General features: G+C 39.0%; 1 long non-coding RNA gene across 1 annotated transcript; it reads left to right on the top strand.

The window, feature by feature from the left end:
• Positions 1 to 1115: 1115 nt before the first annotated feature.
• Positions 1116 to 2399, top strand: LOC111096170. Its single transcript, XR_005360492.1, has 2 exons — positions 1116 to 1271; positions 1621 to 2399. It is a non-coding gene; the product is annotated as an uncharacterized LOC111096170 (long non-coding RNA).
• The last annotated feature ends 8315 nt before the right edge of the window (positions 2400 to 10714 follow it).

The following is a 10714-nucleotide window of genomic DNA, read 5'->3' as shown; positions in this document are numbered from 1 at the left end:
GCTGAAGGGGGACTTAGTAAACTGCAAGGTAAACCATAAGAAATTATTCAGAGTGTAGCAGAGATGAAAGTGTGGCGAGTAGATTGAGAAGCTCTGAAAACCCAGAAGACTCCACCCCAAGATTGCTAGAACTCATACAACAATTCGGCAGCATGGCAGGATACAAAATCAATGCCCAGAAATCAGTGGCATATCTATACACTAACAATGAAGAAAGAGAAAGACTGAAGAAAGATAAAATAAGGAGTCAACCCCATTTACAACTGCACCCAAAAGCAGAAGATACCTAGTAATAAACCTAACCAAAGAGGTAAAGGATCTATATCCTAGAAACTACAGAACACTTCTGAAAGAAATTGAGGAAGACACAAAGAGATGGGAAAATATTCCATGCTCATGAATTGGCCTTAGGAAGCATGGTTCTACTTCTGCTCATTCAAACAATCTTCTTGACTCTTCCCAGTCCTAGATAATGTGCTGAGATAGTGTGCATTAGTAACATAACATCAGGAAGCATAGACAATAGGATAGAGTAGAAATTATTTGTGAGACTTGGATTGGAGAAACTTTGTATGTTTAGAAGGTTCCCAGGGTTACCCTCAGGTTCAGTAAATCACTAGAAGGATTTCTAGATTACTCACTCTTGTCAGGCAGGACATTCCAAGGACTTACAAGATTACCTCCCAGGAGCCAGGGCAAAGTGCCAAACCTTTCTTTGGGTATGATTTATCTTTTACTAAACAGCTTGGTATGTCAAATACCCTCCTATATAAGGGCTTTTCTAGCTTCCAAGAGTGTGTATAACCTCTACAGAATTCCAAAAATTATAAAATCATAAGCTGCCAGACCTTCTTAATGATTAGACTTAGAAGTCCAGAACAACACTTCTTTTGCATTTCTGTTGGATAAAGTAAGTCAGAAGCTGATCCAGATTCAATGTGTGAACGGGGCTACACAAGAGCATAAATATCAGGAAATGTGGAGACTGCTTACCGTGATCCTTTCTTATTTTATTTTATTTTATTTTTTTAAATTTTTTTATTTATTTATGATAGGCATGCAGTGAGAGAGAGAGAGGCAGAGACACAGGCAGAGGGAGAAGCAGGCTCCATGCACCGGGAGCCCGACGCGGGACTCGATCCCGAGTCTCCAGGATCGCGCCCTGGGCCAAAGGCAAGCGCCAAACCGCTGCGCCACCCAGGGATCCCATCCTTTCTTATTTTATAATTTTAATTCCAGTGGTTAAACATTAAAGAATTTCTTATGGTGAGGTAAGTGTGAGTTTTGTTTGTAGTCTTTTCCTTCATGTCCTTTTATATAATAAGGTTTGTACAAACAAAACAAAGCAACACCAAAAAACCAACCCCCCCCCCCCCCCCCAAAAAAAAAAACCTTTGGTTCAGACTACACTGTTGTTTGGATTCGTTCTAATTATGCTTTGTCTCATTCTCACAGAATGAGGGTTTTTTCTGTAGATCTGTTATGGTTTTCTTGTGATGAATCATCACATTCTAGAATTCTCCAAGTATGAATTATCCCTGGGGGATCTTTGCATTATCATACCATGAAATGGCTCTTCATGATGAGTTTTGAACTTTTTTGTTTTTTCTTTGGATTCAGGCCTAGTACCCTAGATTTTGAAAGACAAACAGTTCTTTGGGGGAAGAAATAAAACCAAAAATAAATTTTACAAGAAATATATAGTTCCCCCCACTCCTACCCTGACAAGGCCTGGTCATGACCCTGAAACCCAAGGAATGAATGTAGAAGACGGAAGAACCAGTGAGCAGAGGACAAAAGTGATTGTAAATGATGTTGCCATTTGGTTGTACAAGGTGAACAGAGGATATTTAACCAGAGTACTGGATGAAGAAAAGGTTGACAAGGAAACTAAAAAGAAGTTATGGTCCTTGAGTACTAGAGGACAAGGTTTTGAAAGATCGGGTTCTGGAGTCTGGATCAGCTCTGATTCTAAGGATACTATAATATATATATTATAATAATATGTAATATGTATATATATATATATAGTAATCTGAAGTCAGTGTAGGAAGGTTTTTGGGAGTTTCTGAACTCTACAAAATTGTACATGTAAAATATGGTGTGTATCTACAGGCCTTTGTGGGAAAGTAGTCAATGGCTTTTATCAGATTCTCGAAGAGGTCTGTGATCCTGTTCCTCCCAAATTAAGAAATTACTGCTTTATACCCAGATAACTACAACAGACTTTGAGTTCATGATACAGCTACTTTAGGCTTTTGATTTAAATCTATCCAAGACACTGCTACCCTGTTAACCTTCCCATTTTGTAATAGTTCTGTAGCTTCCACTTTGTACCAGAAGCACTTTGTATCTCTGCTTTACATCTAACTAAAATAAATTTATATATATATAAATTATATATATACATGTATATGTATATATATGTATGTATGTATATGTGTGTGTGTGTGTGTGTGTGTGTGTGTGTATAGTAATCGAGAAGATCCATGCCCAGGAAAATGAAACCTAGCTATCATGCTGGAGAAACAGATTCTGTTCTATATTTCAATTGCTGTAATTATCATCTTATTAAATAAAAGTTACTGAGGTAACATTGAGTAAATTTATCTGCCTTCAGGCTTGTTACATGAAAAGTATATATTACTTCACTTACCTAAATTTGTAACGTGCCCAGCATAATATCTTCACAGATTGTGTGCACAACAAATATTTATTACCTTGTATGTTATTCATCATTTGAATGTTTCTGAGTAGGCATTTAAGAAATCTTCATTAAATGAGTATATGGTAACAGATAATGTTTATAATACGATGTGCTAGGCACTATGACAAATTTTTAAAATTTAAGTTTAAGTTAGTGTATAGTCTATTATTTATTTCGGGAGTAGAATATGGTGATTCATCCCTTACATATAACATCCGGTGCTCAATCCAACAAATGACCTCCTTAATGCCCATCATTTATTTAGCCCATCCTCCCACCCACCTCCCATCCAGAAACCTTCAGTTTGTTCTCTATGTTTAAGAGTCTTTTATGGTTTGCCTCTCTGTGTTTATCTTATTTTATTTTTCCTTCCCTTCCCCTATGTTCTTCTGTTTTGTTTCTTAAATTCTACATGAGTGAAATCATATATTTGTCTTTCTATGACTGACTTACTTCACTTAGCATACTGCCCTCTAGTTCCATCCACGTTTTTGCAAATGGCAGGACTTCATTCTTTTTGACCATTGAGTAATATGTCATTGTACATATATATGCTGCCTCTTTTTCTTCTTCCTTTTTTTTTAAAGCAAAATATCTCCTGTGATTCTGCCTGATCTCCCTGCTAAGCACTTTTTCGTCAGGGAAAACTCCGGTGTGGATTTTTAAAGTTCCTGCTTCTCCAGGGCTGGGCTTTCCTGTCCTGGAGGCTTTTGCAGCTTGGCGTTAGCCCGGATCCTCATGGTGCCCCTCCCCCACTTTATTCTTTTTTATTTTTTTCACCTTCCTACCTTGTTACAAGTGAAAACTCATCTCTCTGTAGCATTCCAGCTGTTCTCTCTTTACATCTCAGGTTGAATTTGTAGGTGTTCAGGATGTTTTGAAAGTTTTTTAGGTAAATTTGTGGGACCACATGGGTTGAGGACCTGTACTGTTCTGCCATCTTGCTGCAGTCTCCCAAAATAACTAACTTTCTTTCTTTCTTTCTTTCTTTTTCTTTTTCTTCTTTCTTTCTTTCTTTCTTTCTTTCTTTCTTTCTTTCTTTCTTTCTTTCTTTCTTTCTTTCTTTCTTTCTTCTTTCTTTCTTTCAAAATAACTTTATTTAAAAAAATATTTTGGGGGCAGCCCAGGTGGCTCAGCAGTTTAGCCCACCTTCGGCCCAGGGCCTGATGCTGGGGTCCTGGGATCAAGTCCCATGTCAGGCTCCCTGCATGGATCCTGCTTCTCCCTCTGCCTGTGTCTCTGCCTCTCTCTCTCTTTCTGTGTGTCTCTCATGAATAAATAAATAAAATCTTAAAAAATATATTTTTATTTAAATTCCATTTGCCAACATACATTATAACATCAAGTGCCCTCCTCAGTGCCTGTCACCCAGCTGCCCCATCCTCCTACCCACCTCTCCTTCCCCAACCCTTTGTTCATTTCCCAGAGTTAGGACTCTCTCATGGTTTGTCTTCCTCTCTAATTTTTCCCACTCATTTTCCCTCCTTTCCCCTATAATCTGTTTCACTATTTCTTATATTCCCTGTAAGAGTGAAACCATATGATGATTGTCCTACTTTGACTGACTTACTTCACTCCGATTGTTCTATCCAGGTCAAAACAAATGGTGGGTATTCGTCCTTTCTGATGGCTGAGCAATATTCCATTGTATACATAGACCATATCTTCTTTATCCATTCATCTGTTGAAGGACATTGAGGCTCCTTCCACAGTTTGGCTATTGTGGACATTGCTGCTGTGAACGTTAGGGTGCAGGTCCCAGCATTTCACTACATCTGTATTTTTTTGGGTAAATACCCAGTAGTGAAATTACTGGGTATTTTTAACTTCTTGAGGAACCTCCACATAGTTTTCCAAAGTGGCTGTACCAGTTCGCATTCCCACCAACAGTGCAAGAGGGTTCCCCTTTCTCCATATCCTATCCAACAGTTGTTTCCTGTTTGTTAATTTTCCCCATTCTCACTGGTGTGAGGTGCTATCTCATTGTGGTTTTGATTTGTATTTCCCTGATGGCAAGTGATGCGGAGCATTTTCTCATGTGCTTGTTGGCCATGTCTATGTCTTCTTTGGTGAAGTTTTTGTTCATATCTTTTGCCCATTTTATTTATTTATTATTTATTTTTAAATATTTATTTATTTTTTTTGGAGTTCAATTTGCCAACATATAGCATAACACCCAGTGCTCATCCCATCAAGTGCCCCCCTCAGTGCCTGTCACCCAGTCACCCCCACCCACCGCCCCCTTTCTACCACCCTTTGTTCGTTTCCCAGAGTTAGGAGTATCTCATGTTCTGTCTCCCTTTCTGATATTTCAAACTCATTTTTTCTCCTTTCCCTTTTATTCCCTTTCACTATTTTTTATAAATTTATTTTTTATTGGTGTTCAATTTGCCAACAAATAGAATAACACACGGTGATCATCCCATCACGTACCCCCCTCAGTGCCCGTCACCCAGTCACCCCAACCTCCCGCCCACCTCCCATTCCACCACCCCTTGTTCGTTTCCCAGGGTTAGGAGTCCCTCATGTTCTGTCACCCTCTCTGATATTTCCCCACTCATTTTCTCTCCTTTCCCTTTCATTCCCTTTCACTATTTTTATATTCCCCAAATGAATGAGACCATATAATGTTTGTCCTTCTCGGATTGTCTTATTCACTTAGCATAATACCCTCCAGTTCCATCCATGTAGAAGCAAAAGGTGGATATTTGTCGTTTCTAATGGCTGAGTAATATTCCATTGTATACATAGACCACATCTTCTTTACCCATTCATCTTACGATGGACACCGAGGCTTCTTCCACAGTTTGGGTATTGTGGACATTGTTGCTATAAACATCAGGGTGCAGATGTCCCAGCATTTCACTGCATCTGTATCTTTGGGGTAAATCCCCAGCAGTGCAATTGCTGGATCATAGGGCAGATCTATTTTTAACTCTTTGAGGAACCTCCTCACAGTTTTCCAGAGTGGCTGCACCAGTTCACATTCCCACCAACAGTGAAAGAGGGTTCCCCTTTCTCCACATCCTCCCCAACATTTGTGGTTTCCTGCCTTGTTAATTTTCCCCATTCTCACTGGTGTGAGGTGGTATCTCATTGTGGTTTTGATTTGTATTTCCCTGATGGCAAGTGATGGGGAGCATTTTCTCATGTGCTTGTTGGCCATGTCTATGTCTTCCTCTTTTTTTTTTTCTACCTCAGCCTTTATTTATTTTTTAATAAATTAATTTTTTAATTGGTGTTCAATTTACCAACATACAGAATAACACCCAGTGCTCATCCCGTCAAGTGTTCCCCTCAGTGCCCGTCACCCACTCACCCCAGCCCCCGCCCTCCTCCCCTTCCACCACCCCCAGTTCCTTTCCCAGAGTTAGGAGTCTTTATGTTCTGTCTCCCTTTCCGATATTTCCCACACATTTCTTCTCCCTTCCCTTATATTCCCTTTCACTATTATTTATATTCCCCAAATGAATGAGAACATACAATGTTTGTCCTTCTCCGATTGACTTACTTCACTCAGCATAATACCCTCCAGTTCCATCCACGTTGAAGCAAATGGTGGGTATTTGTCGTTTCTAATGGCTGAGCAATATTCCATTGTATACATAAACCACATCTTTATCCATTCATCTTTCGATGGACACCGAGGCTCCTGCCACAGTTTGGCTATTGTGGACATTGCTGCTATAAACATCGGGGTGCAGGTGTCCCGGCGTTTCATTGCATCTGAATCTTTGGGGTAAATCCCCAACAGTGCAATTGCTGGGTCATAGGGAAGGTCTATTTTTAACTCTTTGAGGAACCTCCTCACAGTTTTCCAGAGTGGCTGCACCAGTTCACATTCCCACCAACAGTGGAAGAGGGTTCCCTTTTCTCCGCATCCTCTCCAGCATTTGTGGTTTCCTGCCTTGTTAATTTTCCCCATTCTCACTGGTGTGAGGTGGTATCTCATTGTGGTTTTGATTTGTATTTCCCTGATAGCAAGTGATGCAGAGCCTTTTCTCATGTGCATGTTGGCCATGTCTAGGTCTTCCTCTGTGAGATTTCTCTTCATGTCTTTTGCCCATTTCATGACTGGATTTTTTGTTTCTTTGGTGTTGAGTTTAAGAAGTTCTTTATAGATCTTGGAAACTAGCCCATTATCTGATATGTCATTTGCAAATATCTTCTCCCATTCTGTAGGTGGTCCTTTGGTTTTGTTGACTGTATCCTTTGCTGTGCAAAAGCTTCTTATCTTGATGAAGTCCCAACAGTTCATTTTTGATTTTGTTTCTTTTGCCTTCGTGGATGTATCTTGCAAGAAGTTACTGTGGCCGAGTTCATAAAGGGTGTTGCCTGTGTTCTCCTCTAGGATTTTGATGGAATCTTGTCTCACATTTAGATCTTTCATCCATTTTGAGTTTATCTTTGTGTATGGTGAAAGAGAGTGGTCTAGTTTCATTCTTCTGCATGTGGATGTCCAATTTTCCCAGCACCATTTATTGAAGAGACTGTCTTTCTTCCAATGGATAGTCTTTCCTCCTTTATCGAATATTAGTTGACCATAAAGTTGAGGGTCCACTTCTGGGTTCTCTATTCTGTTCCATTGATCTATGTGTCTGTTTTTGTGCCAGTACCACACTGTCTTGATGACCACAGCTTTGTAGTACAACCTGAAGTCTGGCATTGTGATGCCCCCAGCTATGGTTTTCTTTTTCTTTTTTTTTTTTTTTTCCAGCTATGGTTTTCTTTTTTAAAATTCCCCTGGCTATTCGGGGTCTTTTCTGATTCCACACAAATCTTAAAATAATTTGTTCTAACTCTCTGAAGAAAGTCCATGGTATTTTGATAGGGATTGCATTAAACGTGTAAATTGCCCTGGGTAACATTGACATTTTCACAATATTAATTCTGCCAATCCATGAGCATGGAATATTTTTCCATCTCTTTGTGTCTTCCTCAATTTCTCTCAAAAGTGTTCTGTAGTTTTTAGGCTATAGGTCCTTTACCTCTTTGGTTAGGTTTATTCCTAGGTATCTTCTGCTTTTGGGTGCAATTGTAAATGGGATTGACTCCTTAATTTCTCTTTCTTCAGTCTCATTGTTAGTGTATAGAAATGCCACTGACTTCTGGGCATTGATTTTGTATCCCACCACATTGCCAAATTGCTGTATGAGTTCTAGCAATCTTGGGGTGGAGTCTTTTGGGTTTTCTGTGTAGAGTATCAGGTCATTGGCGAAGAAGGAGAGTTTTAGTTCTTCTTTGCCAATTTGAATGTCTTTTATTTCATTTTGTTGCCTGATTGCTGAGGCTAGGACTTCTAGTACTAGGTTGAATAGCAGTGGTGAGAGTGGACATCCCTGTCTTGTTCCTGATCTTAGGGGAAAAGCTCCCAGTGTTTCCCCATTGAGAATGATATTTGATGTGGGCTTTTCATAGTTGGGTTTTAAGATGTTGAGGAATGTTCTCTCTATCCCTACACTCAGAAGAGTTTTGATCAGGAATGGATGCTGTATTTTGTCAAATCATCTATTTGCCCATTTCATGATTGGATTGTTTGCTTCTTGGGTGTTGAGTTTAATAAGCTCTTTATAGATCTTGGATACTAGCGCTTTATCTGATATGTCATTTACAAATATCTTCTCACATTCTGTAGGTTGTCTTTTAGTTTTGTTGACTGACATCTATTTAGAGGATCATATGGTTCTTGTTTTTTCTCTTGCTGATATGATGAATCACATTGATTGCTGTACAAGTGTTGAACCAGCCTTGCATCCTGGGGATAAATCCCTTTGGTCATGGTGAATAATGTTCTTAATGTATTGTTGGATCCTATTGGCTAGGATCTTGTTGAGAATTTTTGCATCCATGTTCATCAGGGATATTGGTCTATAATTCTCCGTTTTGGTGGGGTCTTTGTCTGCTTTTGGAATTAAGGTGATGCTGGCCTCATAGAACGACTTTGGAAGTACTCCATCTCTTTCTATCTTTCCAAACAGCTTTAGTAGATTAGGTATGGTTTCTTCTTTAAACATTTGATAGAATTCCCCTGGGAAGCCATCTGGCCCTGGACTTTTGTGTCTTGGGAGCTTTTTGATGACTGCTTCAGTTTCCTCCCTGGTTATTGGCCTGTTCAGGTTTTCAATTTCTTCCTCTTCCAGTTTTGGTAGTTTGTGGTTTTCCAGAAATGCTTCAATTTCTTCTAGATTGACTAATTTATTGGCGTAAAGCTGCTCATAATAAGTTTTTAAGATCGTTTGTATTTCCTTGGTATTGGTGGTGATCTCTCCTTTCTCATTCATGATTTTATTAATTTGAGTCTTCTCTCTCTTTTTTTTTCTCTCTTCTTTTCAATAAGGCTGGCTAGTGGTTTATCTATCTTATTAATTCTTTCAAAGAATCAATTACTGGTTTTGTTAATCTGTTCCACAGTTCTTTTGGTCTCTATTTCATTGAGTTCTGTTCGAATCTTTATTTGTTCTTCTCTTCTGCTGGGTGTAGGATCTATTTGCTGTTTTTTCTCCAGCTCCTTTAGGTGCAAGGTTAGCTTTTGTATTTGAGTTCTTTCCAGTTTTTTGATAGATGCTTGTATTGCGATGTATTTCCCCCTCAGGACTCTTTTTGCTGTATCCCAAAGATTTTGAACGGTAGTATCTTCATTCTCATTAGTTTCCATGAATCTTTTTAATTCTTCCCTGATTTCCTGGTTGACCCTTTCATCTTTTAGCAGGTTGGTCCTTAACCTCCACGTTTTAGAAATCCTTCCAAACTTCTTGTTGTGATTTAGTTCTAATTTCAAGGCATTATGGTCTGAAAATATACAGGGGACGATCCCAATCCTTTGGTATCAGTTAAGACCTGATTTGTGACCCAGTATGTGGTCTATTCTGGAGAAAGTTCCATGTGCACTTGAGAAGAATGTGTATTCGGTTGCGTTTGGATGTAAAGTGCTGTAAATAACTGTGAATTCCATCTAGTCTAGTGTATCATTTAAAGCTCTTGTTTCTTTGGAGATTTTGTACTTAGAATATCTGTCGATTGTAGAAAGCACTACATTCAAGTCACCAAGTATAAGTGTATTATTATCTAAGTATGCCTTAACTTTGGTTATTAATTGATTGATATACTTGGCACCTCCCACATTCAGGGCATAAATATTCATGATTGTTAGGTCCACTTGTTGGATAGATCCTTTAAGTATGATATAGTGTCCCTCTTCATCTCTTACTACAGTCTTTGGGATAAACTTTATCTGATATAAGGATGGCTATCCCTGCTTTCTTTTTAGGACCATTTTAATGGTAAATAGTTCTCCAACCTTTTATTTTCAGGCTGTAGGTGTCCTTATGTCTAAAACGAGTCTCTTGTAGACAGCAAATAGATGGGTCTTGCTTTTTTTTATCCAGTCTGAAACCCTGCACCTTCTGATGGGGTCATTAAGCCCATTCACGTTCAGAGTTACTATTGAAAGATATGAATTTAGTGTCATCATGATACCTATTCAGTCCCTGTTTTTGTGGATTGTTTTCTTGGACTTCCTCTTTGTATTACAGAGTCCGTCTTAGTATTTCTTGCAGAGCTGGTTAAATGGTCACATATTCTTTCAATTTCTGCTTATCTTGGAAGCTCTTCATCTCTCCTTCTATTCTGAATGAGAGCCTTTCTGGATAAAGTATTCTTGGCTGCAGGTTCTTCTTATTTAGGACCCTGAATATATCCTGCCAGCCCTTTCTGGCCTGCTATGTCTCTGTGGAGAGGTTTGCTGTTATCCTAATGCTTCTCCCCATAAAAGTTAGGGATCTCTTGTCTCTTGCTGCTTTAAGGGTTTTCTCTTTATCTTTGGAATTTGCAAGTTTCACTATTAAATGTTGAGTGTTGAATGGTTTTTATTGATTTTTTTGGGGGGGAATCTATCTCCTGGATCTGAATGGCTGTTTCCTTCCCCAAATTAGGAACATTCTCAGCTATGATTTGTTCAAATATGCTTTCTGGTCCTCTGGCCCTCTTGGCGCTCTCTAGAACCACAAT

This window comes from Canis lupus, chromosome 6, assembly GCF_011100685.1.
Source record: "Canis lupus familiaris isolate Mischka breed German Shepherd chromosome 6, alternate assembly UU_Cfam_GSD_1.0, whole genome shotgun sequence".
Classification (NCBI taxonomy): Eukaryota; Metazoa; Chordata; class Mammalia; order Carnivora; family Canidae; genus Canis; species Canis lupus.
Note: the sequence above shows the minus strand (reverse complement) of the source record. Positions and strands in the feature narration are given on the sequence as shown.